Below are 15101 nucleotides of genomic sequence, written 5' to 3' on the forward strand. Positions count from 1 at the left end.
TGGGATAGGGTTATGAATGGTTGAGGTTAGGGTTAAGGTTTGGTGTAGGGTTATGAATGGTTGAGGTTAGGGTTAAGGTTTGGGATAGGGTTATAAATGGTTAAGGTAAGGGTTAAGGTTTGGGATAGGGTTATGAATGGTTGAGGTTAGGGTTAAGGTTTGGGATAGGGTTATGAATGGTTGAGGTTAGGGTTAAGGTTTGGGATAGGGTTATGAATGGTTGAGGTTAGGGTTAAGGTTTGGGATAGGGTTATGAATGGTTAAGGTAAGGGTTAAGGTTTGGGCTAGGGTTATGGGGCTCCCGAGTGGCGCAGCGGTCTAAGGCACTGCATATCAGTGCAAGAGGTGTCACTACAGTCCCTGGTTTGAATCCAGGCTGTATCACATCTGGCTGTGATTGGGAGTCCCATAGGGTGGTGCACAATTGGCCCAGTGTTGTTGGAGTTTGGCTGGAGTAGGCCATCATTGTACAGAATTTGTTCTTAACTGACTTGCCTAGTTAAATAAAGGTTAAATAAATAAAAAATAAAAATAATATGTTAAGGTTTGGGATAGGGTTATGAATGGTTAGGGTTAAGGTTTGGGATAAAACTACAAATTAAGAACCAGTGTCCACAACTGGGATTGAACATACAACCTTCTGATCAAGAGTCTTGGGATTACGCCCATCCATCCACAACACCCAAGCTTACTTGATGGTAATAGCGCTCACTGTTGCCCCTAGTGGCTGGTTTTGAAGGCAACTCTAGACATCCTCAGTCTTGAACGACCTGGCAGGTGTTTGTGTTGTGTGTTTGAACATCTGTTTTCTAGAATGTGTGATGACTTTTTCTGTGTGCGTCCGTGCGTGCAAGTGTGTATGTTTGTGTGTGTGTGTGTTGATACTTATTTTGACTCTCAGCTCTTCCGCACATGGGATCACCTTGGGCTTATCCCCCACAATACTTTGCAAATAAGATTAGAGGGATTTAATTATACAAAAATCCTGTGTAATAAAGCCATTAAATTAGTAATCGACTCAGGCCAGGAGTAGCAAGGATTTACGCTAATTAACTTGTGTCTCTTAGACTCTCCTAGAGCTCCGTCCGCTTGTCATTATGGACCGGGCTGGTTGCTGCTATGGCCCCGTGTCCTAACCTTGTCTACAGCGCTTAAATTCTTGTCTAAGATAGAAAATGGGTGAACCTCATTAGATGGGACATGTAAAGTGTGGAGATAGAGGAGTGTGTGTGTGGAAGGTTGGGGTAAGTGTGTGTTGTGTGTGTGCATGCTTGAGTGTGGGATTGTGTATGTTTATTGTGCGTGTTCGTTTGTTTGTTTGTGTGAGTGTGTGTGTGTGTGTGTTTTCTCTCCACTCCCACTGAATACTTGATAGGTGGCTAATAGGCGAAAGGTTAGAGCGTGAAGACTTCACACAGGTCCTCCGCGTGGGCGCTTTCAAGTCCACTAATCATCCTTCCATTGAACTAAGCAAATATATTTTCACCAGCAAGGATGGTGTTTGTGTAAACAACAACACTACATCCCTGTTTGAGGATGGGAAGTTATTGAAGCTTCTGGGCAGCCATGCGCCACTAGTCACTTCAGGACTTCAAATCCATTGATTTGCTTTCTGATTTAAATGCACACAGCAAACTCGGGAACACCCTGAACTGGAAACCAAGTTTCAAGCAGAATTCTTCCCTCTGTAGACTGTGATTGAAAGATGGCATCTCTTTTGATCTGGTGAAGTTGACCATGCATCACCATCAAATGACGATTACCCTAGTTATTTATTTCATCCGCTTCACTCGACAGTTAGAGTGAAAGCAGGGGAAAGTGTTGAAAATGAAAGGGTATGATAATAAACACAGTCTTTGAGTTCATCGGTTCACATTATCGTTATTCAAAATGATCAATCTGGGATAGATCAGAGCTCTAAACTACAGACACGTCACAATTCTGGGGGACTGAAACATCGTCATTAGAAAATAAATACCAGAACTCTCTGTGTGTGTGTGTGTGTGTGTGTGTGTGTGTGTGTGTGTGTGTGTGTGTGTGTGTGTGTGTGTGTGTGTGTGTGTGTGTGTGTGTGTGTGTGTGTGTGTGTGTGTGTAACATTTTTTAGATATAAAGAAATATCAGGAGAGAAAACATAATGCAATTATTTTGTGTTATAACATTACATTGTCACATACACCAGACCAATGCAGTGAAATGTGTTGACTTCCAGGGTCAGTCATAGTAGTACAGCAACCCTGGAAGACATTAGGGTTCTGTGCCTTGCTCAAGGGCACTTGGATACATTTTTCATCTTGGCATCTCAGGTATTTGAACCAGCGACCTTTCAGTTACTGGCCCAACTGCTAGGCTACCTCCCACCCTATAATACCTTTACGTCTCCTCCAACCCAATCAGATAAAATATCTCTCACGTTATATGACTACTGTAAAACACCCCCTTGTACATCTATCTCATTATTGTACCTGGCCATATATCCCACAGCTAGAGGACAAGCTAGAACAACTCAACCCTGCTCAATGAGACTGAAACAGCAGAAGGTTAAGTGTTAGCTGTTTGCTGCGTTACCAAAGATTAGTAACTAGACCATGGCAACTAGCCAGTCATGCTAGGTTGGTGGGCTTCACATGCCATCATCACTGGCCAACCTGGACTCAGTGGTAGACATAACATAGTAAACGTACATTCGGGATATGCTAGGTAGTTAAAACGATGTTGCAAAGTTTCTAAATAGCCGTGATGATATTTGAACACGCAGCCTTTGGGTTGCTAGACATTCGTGTTATACATGTCCCCATCCACCCCGACCAACCAAACCTACTTTTTTTTGCCTTGAAGGTGCTACACATAGGATTTTTGCATTGTATTTTTAGAAAATGTCCATAATAGCTCTGCAGTAATAGTGAAATGATAGTGTTCCACAATATTACCTACCCACTTGTGTTGTTATTGGCTGTGATATTTGCCTATTGATTTCTCCAGTCAGAGCGGCATCTGTTGTCAGAATGGGAAAGCTGTTCTGACTTTGTGGCTGTGTTATCTAATGGAAATCACTCATTTCCTGGTTGCACAAAATTCTACACTGTTCGCTCCATGTCAGTTCATGTGAGAAAACAAGCACTGAATAGAGTAGGGAATCATTACAACATCTTAAATTGTTGTGAAATATCTTGAAATTCACCTCTCTGCTGCTCAGTCAGAGCCGCCCCCTTTAGTGTTCCTGTAAACTGGAGGGCACTTACCCTGCTGTGTAGCCTACTGACCTTTATGTTGAGCATTAAAACACCACCAACAGACTGCAGATGGGTCTATGCTTTGTGTTAAAACATTTTTATAAAAACATTTTTCATTATTTTTGAGTTTTTTTATTTAACCTTTATTTAACTAGGCAAGTCAGTTAAGAACAAATCCTTATTTACAATGACGGCCTATAGATTCACATCCACTCTGGTTTCCTTTCTCCCCCTCTCTCTCTCTTTCTTTCTCGTTCTCTCTCTTTCGCTCTGCCTCCTTTTGCGTTGCTCTCTTGCTTTCTGGCTCACAGCATGAAATGTTGGCCTATGACTGGGGTAGGATAGCACTTAGCCTAGGGGTAACTGAAAGGTTGCTGGTATGAAGCCCAGAGCTGACTAGGTGAAAAAACTGTTGATGTGCCCTTGATTAAGGCATTTATCCCTAGTTTCTCTGGATAAGAGTGTCTGCTAAATTACTAAAATGTGGCTGGCTTGTGAGATTATTCTTCCACTCAGATCCACTGCAGTCGGCCTGCACAGCAATCATGCCTCCTTGACCTGTGCTGGTGACCCTGTGGTAACCTCACAGCTTTCCCTCAACATGCCTACTTCCTCATTAGCTTCAAGTTCCTTGGTATCCACATCACTAAGGAATTAACATGGTCTTCTGAGTGTAATAGTCTCAGGTGTGATTGCAGGGTAGAGTGAAAATCTGAGCTCCAACATGCAGGACTAAGTGAAATCATGAAAATGGTAATTAAACAACAATAGACAGAGCACTATATACTTCATAACAACTGTGAATGAATGTCTGTGGGGGTGGATTTTTAAGACTGTTTAGGGTGTGTGATAACCAAGTGAAATAAAAACAATACAAATGATTATAAAAAAGTAATGATATACATATTAACAACTGCAACAATGATGAATGCCGTTGGGGTGGGGAGACAGAGTATGACCATTGAGGGGGTATGATCACCAAGTGAAATAAAAACAATACAAGTGATCATAAAAAAGTAATGATATACATATTAACAACTGCAACAATGATGAATGCCGTTGGGGTGGGGGGACAGAGTAAAAGTTCGTTGGGGTGGGGGGTGTCCATAGGGGAGCATCAGGTAAAGTAAGTGACCGTTGGGGAGGTGGGGGGATGTCCACGGGGGAATGGCCTTAGGGGGAGCAGCAGGTAAAGTAAGTGACCGTTGGGGAGGTGGGGGGGATGTCCACGGGGGAATGGCCTTAGGGGGAGCAGCAGGTAAAGTAAGTGACCGTTGGGGAGGTGGGGGGATGTCCATGGGGGGAATGGCCTTAGGGGGAGCAGCAGGTAAAGTAAGTGACCGTTGGGGAGGTGGGGGGATGTCCATGGGGGAATGGCCATAGGGGGAGCAGCAGGTAAAGTAAGTGACCGTTGGGGAGGTGGGGGGGATGTCCATGGGGGAATGGCCATAGGGGAGCAGCAGGTAAAGTAAGTGACCGTTGGGGAGGTGGGGGGATGTCCATGGGGGAATGGCCTTAGGGGGAGCAGCAGGTAAAGTAAGTGACCGTTGGGGAGGTGGGGGATGTCCATGGGGGGAATGGCCATAGGGGGAGCAGCAGGTAAAGTAAGTGACCGTTGGGGAGGTGGGGGGGATGTCCATGGGGGGAATGGCCATAGGGGGAGCAGCAGGTAAAGTAAGTGACCGTTGGGGAGGTGGGGGGGATGTCCATGGGGGAATGGCCATAGGGGGAGCAGCAGGTAAAGTAAGTGACCGTTGGGGAGGTGGGGGGGATGTCCATGGGGGGAATGGCCATAGGGGGAGCAGCAGGTAAAGTAAGTGACCGTTGGGGAGGTGGGGGGATGTCCATGGGGGAATGGCCATAGGGGGAGCAGCAGGTAAAGTAAGTGACCGTTGGGGAGGTGGGGGGATGTCCATGGGGGGAATGGCCTTAGGGGGAGCAGCAGGTAAAGTAAGTGACCGTTGGGGAGGTGGGGGGATGTCCATGGGGGGAATGGCCTTAGGGGGAGCAGCAGGTAAAGTAAGTGACCGTTGGGGAGGTGGGGGGATGTCCATGGGGGGAATGGCCATAGGGGGAGCAGCAGGTAAAGTAAGTGACCGTTGGGGAGGTGGGGGGATGTCCATGGGGGAATGGCCATAGGGGGAGCAGCAGGTAAAGTAAGTGACCGTTGGGGAGGTGGGGGGATGTCCATGGGGGGAATGGCCTTAGGGGGAGCAGCAGGTAAAGTAAGTGACCGTTGGGGAGGTGGGGGGATGTCCATGGGGGAATGGCCTTAGGGGGAGCAGCAGGTAAAGTAAGTGACCGTTGAGTTGTGAAGAAGGCGTGACATCGCCTCGTCCCGCTCAGGAGGCTTCTACACCCAAGCCATAAGACTACTAAATAGTTAACCAAATAGCTGTTATTTGCATTGACCCTTTTTGCACTAACTCATTACATACTGTACGCTGCTCATCACATACGCTGCTCTATCCTGTTGCCTAGTCACTTTACCCCTACCTATATGTGCTTGAGGCGTCACTACAGATCTGGGTTCGATCCTGGGCTGCCCATAAGGCGACGCACAATTGGCCCAGCGTCATCCGGGTTAGGGGAGGGTTTGGTGGGCCGGGATGTCCTTGTCCCATCGTGCTCTAGCGACTCCTGTGGCGGGCCGGGTGCATGCACGCTGACATGGTTGCTAGTTGAACGGTGTTTCCTCCGACACGTTGGTGCGGCTAGCTTCCGGGTTAAGTGAGCAGTGTGTCAAGACGCAGGGTCATGTTTCGGAGGGTGCATGGCTCTTGACCTTCGCCTCTTCTGAGTCTGTTGGGGAGTTGCAGCGATGGGACCAGACTGTAACTACCAATTGGGTAGAAAAAGGGGTAAAAAGTACACTAAATATATAAATAAGAAACGAACAGTAAACGTTACACTCTGAGGGAAATATGTGTCTCTATTATGGTCCTACATTTGGCAGGAGGTTAGGAAGTGCAGCTCAATTTCCACCTCATTTTGTGGGCAGTGTGCACATAGCTTGTTTTCTCTTGACAGCCAGGTCTTGAGAGTTCTTGCTCACTCTCTCTCACTCTCTGTCTCTCACTCTCTCTCTCTCTCTCCGTCTTTTCTCTGTCTTTGTCTCTCTGTCTCTCTACTGTGGAACACCGTGAGGTCACACACATGCACCTCCTCCTACACGTGTCCACCGGTACATCGTCTCCTGTCGTCTCTGAGAGCCTTTACCCCTCTCCTTTTTGGATCAAAACTGTGCTGCCTTGATCTCTGGCCAGTGAAAGACAACTAGAGGAGATTTGAGGCTTTGACAATAACACCACAAATCACTGACTACTCCTGTAGTTTTCAGAGAGAATGTCTACTCTCACCGCTAGCTAACTCACTGACTCATTGGGGCAGAGTCAACCTTGGGCTTCTGAATGCTTTTGGCGTGATCAGATTGCAGCAGAGCAGAGCAGACATCCACATTTACATGAGTCTCATTTGCATGTTTATGCAGCAATATAAAACATGTAAATGAGGCAGTGTTATGCCAATATACTTTGAAATGCACTTCACTTGGAATGAACGATATGACTTTGCTATGTGATTTGGATAATAATTATTATGGATTTTATAACAAACGGGCCTGTTTATGATGGAAACATCTAAAGAGCATAAAACATTTGAACTACCTGAAAGACAAAGACCATACTATTTTTAAGCTTTACATGAAGCTTATTAAAGAGCAGTGATACTAGCAAGAGCAGTGTGCAGGTTTCTTGTTTTTTCTCATCTTATTCAACTGCTACTAGGCACCTGCAACAAAGATAGCTCAGATGTGCGACTGCCTTTTGAATTTTGAGATCTGACTGAATAGAAATCACCATCACCATTATTACCTTCATGAATCAAGACAAAAAACAACAACAAATCAGACAATTACACAATTAATTTAAGTGTTACCTGTAAACACCCTGAAGCTACATGGTGCAATCCAGACCAAATTACACCACTAGGTGTTCTTTCCCCAGTGTCAGTCATGTAATTAGCAATTTTTTGCTTTGCAATGTGTTCTAATTGAAAGTGTCAGGAACAAACGTCTAACACAAACTAAGCGTGGCTAATTGTGGCATACTACAATGGCTGGTGTGAGGAATGAATTAGCCAGCAGGACCACAGTGTGTGTGTGTGTGTGTGTGTGTGTGTGTGTGTGTGTGTGTGTGTGTGTGTGGTGTGTTTGTGTGTGTGTCTGTATGTGTTTGTGTGTATACGTGTGTGTATGTGTGTGTGTGTGGGTGTGTACATGTGTGTGTAGAAACACATGGGTATCTACTGCCAAAAGCACAGATGCAAAACATTCAATTGCATTTACTATGGATATTACAATTATATTCCAGAGCCTATAAACATGTATTTTTATGTTTATTTATTAAGGATCCCCATTAGCTTCTGCAAAGACAGCAGCTACTCTTCCTGGGGACCAACAAAATGAAGGTATTTACATAATAAACATACTGACAGTCGGTACCTGGAGCGCTTAGAGGGTATCTTTTTTATACTCTTTCCAAAACCAAAAGTTAACGGAGAGAAGTGTAGGTTGTTGATAAAGGATTGACAACTTCAATCACAGTTGAATTACAAGCAAGATAATGAAGGTCACATACAGTGCATTCGGAAAGAATTCAGACCCCTTCACCTTTTCCACATTTTGCCTCGTTACAGCCTTATTCTAAAATGGATTACATAACTTGTATTCCTCATCAATCCACACACAATACCCCACAATGACAAAGTGAAAACAGGTTTTTATAAATTTTAGCAAATACCTTCTTTACATACAGTACCAGTCAAGAGTTTGGACACACCTACTCATTCAAGGATTTTTCTTTATTTTTACTATTTTCTACATTGTAGAATAATAGTGAAGAAATCAACACTATGAAATAACACATATGGAATCATGTAGTAACCCAAAAAGGGTTGAACAAATCAAAATATATTTTATATTTTAGATTCTTTGAAGTAGCCACCCTTTGCCTTGATGACAGCTCTGCACACTCTTGGCATTCTCTCAACCAGCTTCACCTGGAATGCTTTTCCAACAGTTTTGAAGGAGTTCCCACATATGCTGAGCACTTGTTGGCTGCTTTTCCTTCACTCTGTGGTCCAACTCATCCCAAACCATCTCAATTGGGTTGAGGTCAGGTGATTGTGAAGGCAGGTCATCTAATGCAGCACTCCATCACTCTCCTTCTTGGTCAAATAGCCCTTACACAGCCTGGAGGTGTGTTGGGTCATTGTCCTGTTGAAAAACAAATGATAGTCCTACTAAGTGCAAACCAGATGGGATGATATTAAAAATAATTCAAAAAAATCTACCTCCAGTAGAGTATGCTGTTAACATCTAAAATAAAATAAAAAAATATATTTGGTGTGACGTTTCATTTAGTTTTGAGTCAGTACCACATAAACTTTTTAAATAATAATGACTTTTTATTGACTTTGAGTACAACTTACTGGAAGTATTTGAGTTAAAAATGCCTTGGGGTTTACAATGTAGGTACTATATTAACTATTTCAAAAAAAGAAGCAGTCCAGCTGGCTTTTCATGCTCTCCCACTTTTCTGCATTAACGTGGACACGATCTAGGTGAAAGTAGTTTATACACATGACAAATAAATTAGACCACAACATCCTTGTGATTCCCATGTGTCCCATAATTTGGTAGTGGTACTCATGATTAGGGTTGAGAGCGTAGGTACCATAAGCTCTTTGACGGAGGTATTTGACGGAGGTATTTACAACCTGTAAAGCTATCTTGGTCTGGGCACTTTATTTACAGGAACCTGTGGCTTGGGTTCTGCTTACTCTGGACTTTCTTGTCAGGGGATGTGCCTAAATAGGGGGCATGGGGGTTGACAACAAGGCCACATGGGAACACTTTGTGCCCAGTGCCCATGTACAGTGCTGCTGAAACAGGCTCAAGCTCCAGGCCTCTCTTGCCTCGCCTTGGTCTGCACTGTCTTCTTCTTCCTCTGCATGCCGGTGGCAAGACTGTCAAAGTCTGCTACCCTGGAGCACACCTTCTTAAAAGAGAATGAAGTAAGGTGCTGGGAGCAGATGCGATGCCAGGTGTTATTGTTGCTCTGCTGTCTGTTCTCTTTTTCCAGTGCCTCTGCTTCAGACTGGGAGATCATCATATCACTGTTGTAATAGGGCTGATTTTCATTCAGAACTGTAGAGAAACAGTTTGGTTGTGGCGGCAGAGGTCATGTAGAGAACTCATCAATAGAGTTGGAGGAGGATGATGGGGGCCCTGTGTTCTCCAATAGTTTGAGCTGCAAAAGAACAGTGTAAAGAACAGTTATTACAAAGCACCAACATCTTGTTCAAATCATGCACTGTATGAATTCTAATTGTAATAATTTGGTGTATTTTGTGTTTCCAGAGTGTATAGAGGAGAATCCCAGTTGGAAGAAGTAAATGAGGAAGGGAAGAGGTTAAAGACTCAACTCGCTCAAAAAGGAAACTCAAAGCCCTAACCCGTTAACCTCTATGGGCTAGGTGGGACGCTAGCGTGCCACCCGTGGTGCACTCCATCAACAGCAGGTGCATTTCAAGAGCGGCAAATTTGAATCCAAATAAATTTTTCAAAAATACAACTATTTTACACCATTTGAAAGATAAACATCTCCTTAATCTAACCACGTTTTAGAGTATGTTAGGACAGTACATTTACAAGAGTTGTGTGTAATGTTTTGTCAAGTCAAAGACAGGGTCACCAAAACCATAAAACCAGCTAAAATGATGCACTAACCTTTTACAATCTCCATCAGATGACACTCCTAGGACATTATGTTAGACAATGCATGCATTTTTAGTTCTATCAAGTTCATATTTATATCCAAAAACAGCGTTTTACTATGGCATTGATGTTGAGGAAATCGTTTCCCTCCAATAACCGGCAGTCAAGTCAGCGTCACAAATTAAATAATTAAAATTAGAAAACATTGGTAAAATATTATATTGTCATTTAAAGAATTATAGATTTACATCTCTTGAACGCAATCAACTTGCCAGATTTAAAAATAACCTTACTGGGAAATCACACTTTGCAATAATCTGAGCACTGCGCCCAGAAAAATACGCGTTGCGATACAGACTAGACGTCATGTTGGGGAGATCTAAAATCGAAAATACTATGTAAATAATCCATTACCTTTGATTCTCTTCATCAGATGTCACTTCCAGGTATCACAGGTCCATAACGAATGTAGTTTTGTTCAAAAAAGCTCATCATTTATGTCCAAAAATCTCCGTCTTGTTCGCACATGATCTAAGCCGCATTTGCACGTCTGGATAAAAAAAATGTACCCGATTTAATCTGGTTACTAATCCTACCCAGTAACTAGAATATGCATATACTTATTATATATGGATAGAAAACACTCTAAAGTTTCCAAAACTGTTTGAATGGTGTCTGTGAGTATAACAGAACTCATTTGGCAGGCAAAACCCTGAGACATTTTCTGACAGGAAGTGGATACCTGATGTGTTGTATTGACTTTAAACCTATCCCATTGAAAAACACAGGGGTTTAGGAATATTTTGGCACTTCCTATTGCTTCCACTAGATGTCACCAGCCTTTACAAAGTGTTTTGAGTCTTCTGGAGGGAGATCTGACCGAACAAGAGCCATGGAACGGTGATGTCCCATTAGACACCTGGCGCGCTACTTCATGTTGGGTACCCTCGTTCCAATACGTTATAAAAGACTATGCATTCGTCCACCTTGAATATTATTCATGTTCTGGTTAAAAAAGGCCCTAATGATTTATGCTATACAACGTTTGACATGTTTGAACGAACGGAAATATATTTTTTCCCTCGTTCATGACGAGAAGTCCGGCTGGCTTACATCATGTGCTAACGAGACGGAGATTTTTGGACATAAATGATGAGCTTTTTTGAACAAAACTACATTCGTTATGGACCTGTGATACCTGGAAGTGACATCTGATGAAGAGAATCAAAGGTAATGGATTATTTACATAGTATTTTCGATTTTAGATCTCCCCAACATGACGTCTAGTCTGTATCGCAACGCGTATTTTTCTGGGCACAGTGCTCAGATTATTGCAAAGTGTGATTTCCCAGTAAGGTTATTTTTAAATCTGGCAAGTTGATTGCGTTCAAAAGATGTAAATCTATAATTCTTTAAATGACAATATAATATTTTACCAATGTTTTCTAATTTTAATTATTTAATTTGTGACGCTGACTTGACTGCCGGTTATTGGAGGGAAACGATTTCCTCAACATCAATGCCATAGTAAAACGCTGTTTTTGGATATAAATATCAACTTGATAGAACTAAAAATGCATGCATTGTCTAACATAATGTCCTAGGAGTGTCATCTGATGGAGATTGTAAAGGTTAGTGTATCATTTTAGCTGGTTTTATGGTTTTGGTGACCCTGTCTTTGACTTGACAAAACATTACACACAACTCTTGTAAATGTACTGTCCTAACATACTCTAAATTTATGCTTTCGCCGTAAAACCTTTTTGAAATCGTAAAACGTGGTTAGATTAAGGAGATGTTTATCTTTCAAATGGTGTAACATAGTTGTATTTTTGAAAAATTTGAATTTTGACATTTATTTGGATTCAAATTTGCCGCTCTTGAAATGCACCTGCTGTTGATGGAGTGCACCACGGGTGGCACGCTAGCGTCCCACCTAGCCCCAAGAGGTTAACAACCCTCCAGACGAGCTTCAATGCCATTCAACTCTCCTTCCGTGGTCTCCAACTGCTCCTAAACACAAGTAAAACTAAATGCATGCTCTTCAACCGATCGCTGCCAGCACCTGCCCGCCTGTCCAGCATCACTTCAGCCCCAAAGACAAATATACCCTTGACATACAAGAATGGGCAGATTCAACAGATGTCTCAGGAAGGCTGTAGTGATGCACATATACATCCTCCGCACACGCACACACACGCACACACACACACACATCTGTTTATGAATACCCTACTGTTTCTGCTGCTAACCATAGATTTGTGCAGATACAGTAAGTTCCTGACCACTTCTAAAACATGGGTTTCTTTGATATGTGACACTTGAAGATATAATGGACTCGCCTCTCTGTTATAATACCCTCTTGTGGCTGAAATGGTTATTACATTTATTAGATGTAGACAACGCATTCACGTGTAGCTCACTTGTCAAAGTTGTACCTGCAGTAGACTGGTCTTCTCCGATTCACTTTTGCCTTTGTCACCACGACCGCTGTAATAGGCTTGGCATCAATCGTCTTGCCTCTTGGCTTATGTCACTGTTGTGGCATGCTTGTAGTCGACATTTCATCTTGGGCTTTCCAGATGTTCAGTGTGTGGATAAGCCCGACAACATGGGAGCAGTAACCTGTGGAGCTATCCTAGAATGGTATGTTTGTTGGGGCGAGGGCATTGGTTGTTTTAGTTAGTGTAACAGTGGAGGTTCCGTCCCTCTCTTCGCCCCAACCCGGGCTCGAACCAGGGACCCTTGCACACATCAACAACTGACACCCACGAAGCATCGTTACCTATCGCCGTTACCTTTTGCCTAAAATTACATACCCAAATTTAACTGCATATAGCTCAGGACCTAAAGCAAAGATATGCATATTCTTGATACCATTTGAAAGGAAACACTGAAGATTGTGGAAATGTGAAATTATTGCAGGAGAATATAACACATTAGATCTGGTAAAATATAATACAAAGAAAAAAGCATGCGTTTGTTTTGTATTTTTTTGTACCATCATCTTTGAAATGCAAGAGAAAGGCCATAATGTATTCTGCTCAAAAGAATAAAGGGAACACTTAAACAACACATCCTAGATCTGAATGAAAGAAATAATCTTATTAAATACTTTTTTCTTTACATAGTTGAATATGCTGACAACAAAATCACACAAAAATAATCAATGGAAATCAAATTTATCAACCCATGGAGGTCTGGATTTGGAGTCACACTCAAAATTAAAGTGGAAAACCACACTACAGGCTGATCCAACTTTGATGTAATGTCCTTAAAACGAGTGAAAATGAGGCTCAGTAGTGTGTGTGGCCTCCACATGCCTGTTTGACCTCCCTACAACGCCTGGGAATGCTCCTGATGAGGTGGCGGATGGTCTCCTGAGGGATCGCCTCCCAGACCTGGACTAAAGCATCCACCAACTCCTGGACAGTCTGTGGTGCAACGTGGCGTTGGTGGATGGAGCGAGACATGATGTCCCAGATGTGCTCAATTGGATTCAGGTCTGGGAACGGGCGGGCCAGTCCATAGCATCAATGCCTTCCTCTTGCAGGAACTGCTGACACACTCCAGCCACATGAGGTCTAGCATTGTCTTGCATTAGGAGGAACCAGGGCCAACCGCACCAGCATATGGTCTCACAAGGGGTCTGAGGATCTCATCTCGGTACCTAATGCCAGTCAGGCTACCTCTGGCGAGCACATGGAGGGCTGTGCAGCCCCCCAAAGAAATGCCACCCCACACCATGACTGACCCACCACCAAACCGGTCATGCTGGAGGATGTTGCAGGCAGCAGAACGTTCTCCACAGCGTCTCCAGACTCTGTCATGTCTGTCACGTGGTCAGTGTGAACCTGCTTTCATCTGTGAAGAGCACAGAGCGCCAGTGACGAATTTGCCAATCTTGGTGTTCTCTGGCAAATGCCAAGCGTCCTGCACGGTGTTGGGCTGTAAGCACAACCCCCACCTGTGGACGTCGGGCCCTCATACCACCCTCATGGAGTCTGTTTCTGACCGTTTGAGCAGACACATGCACATTTGTGGCCTGCTGGAGGTCATTTTGCAGGGCTCTGGCAGTGCTTCTCCTGCTCCTCCTTGCACAAAGGCGGAGGTAGCGGTCCTGCTGCTGGGTTGTTGCCCTCCTACGGCCTCCTCCACGTCTCCTGATGTACTGGCCTGTCTCCTGGTAGCGCCTCCATTCTCTGGACACTACGCTGACAGACACGATCCCGTAGAGGTTAAAAAAAGTAGAGGCATGGATCAGAAAACCAGTCAGTGTCTGGTTTAACCACCATTTGCCTCATGCAAATCCTTCGCATAGAGTTGATCAGACTGTTGATGTTGGCCTGTGCAATGTTGTCCCACTCCTCTTCAATGACTCCTCTTGGGTTGTGCCGTAGCGGAGATCTTTGTGGGCTATACTCGCCCTTGTCTCGGTATGGTAGGTTGGTGGTTGGAAATATCCCTCCAGTGTAGTGGGGGCTGTGCTTTGGCAATGTGAGTGGGGTTATATCCTACCTGTTTGGCCCCGTCCGGGGGTTTCATCGGATGGGGCCACAGTTTCTCCTGACCCCTCCTGTCTCAGCCTCCAGTATTTATGCTGCAGTAGTTCATGTGTCAGGGGGCCAGTGTCAGTCTGTCACATCTGGAGTATTTCTCTTGTCTTTTCCGGTGTCCTGTGTGAATTTAAATATGCTCTCTCTAATTCTCTCTTTCTCTCTTTCTTTCTTTCTTTCTTTCTTTCTTTCTTTCTTTCTTTCTTTCTTTCTTTCTTTCTTTCTTTCTTTCTTTCTTTCTTTCTTTCTTTCTTTCTTTCTTTCTTTCTTTCTTTCTTTCTCTCTCTCGGAGGACCTGAGCCCTAGGACCATGCCTCAGGACTACCTGGCTTGATGACTCATTGCTGTCCCCTGTCCACCTGGCTGTGCTGCTGCTCCAGTTCCAACTGTTCTGCCTGCGGCTATGGAACCCTGACCTGTTCACCGGATGTGCTACCTGTCCCAGACCTGCTGTCCCAGACCTGCTGGAACCCTGACCTGTTCACCGGACGTGCTACCTGTCCCAGACCTGCTGTTTTCAACTCTCTAGAGACA

The sequence above is a fragment of the Salmo salar genome, chromosome ssa06 (assembly GCF_905237065.1).
Source record: "Salmo salar chromosome ssa06, Ssal_v3.1, whole genome shotgun sequence".
Classification (NCBI taxonomy): Eukaryota; Metazoa; Chordata; class Actinopteri; order Salmoniformes; family Salmonidae; genus Salmo; species Salmo salar.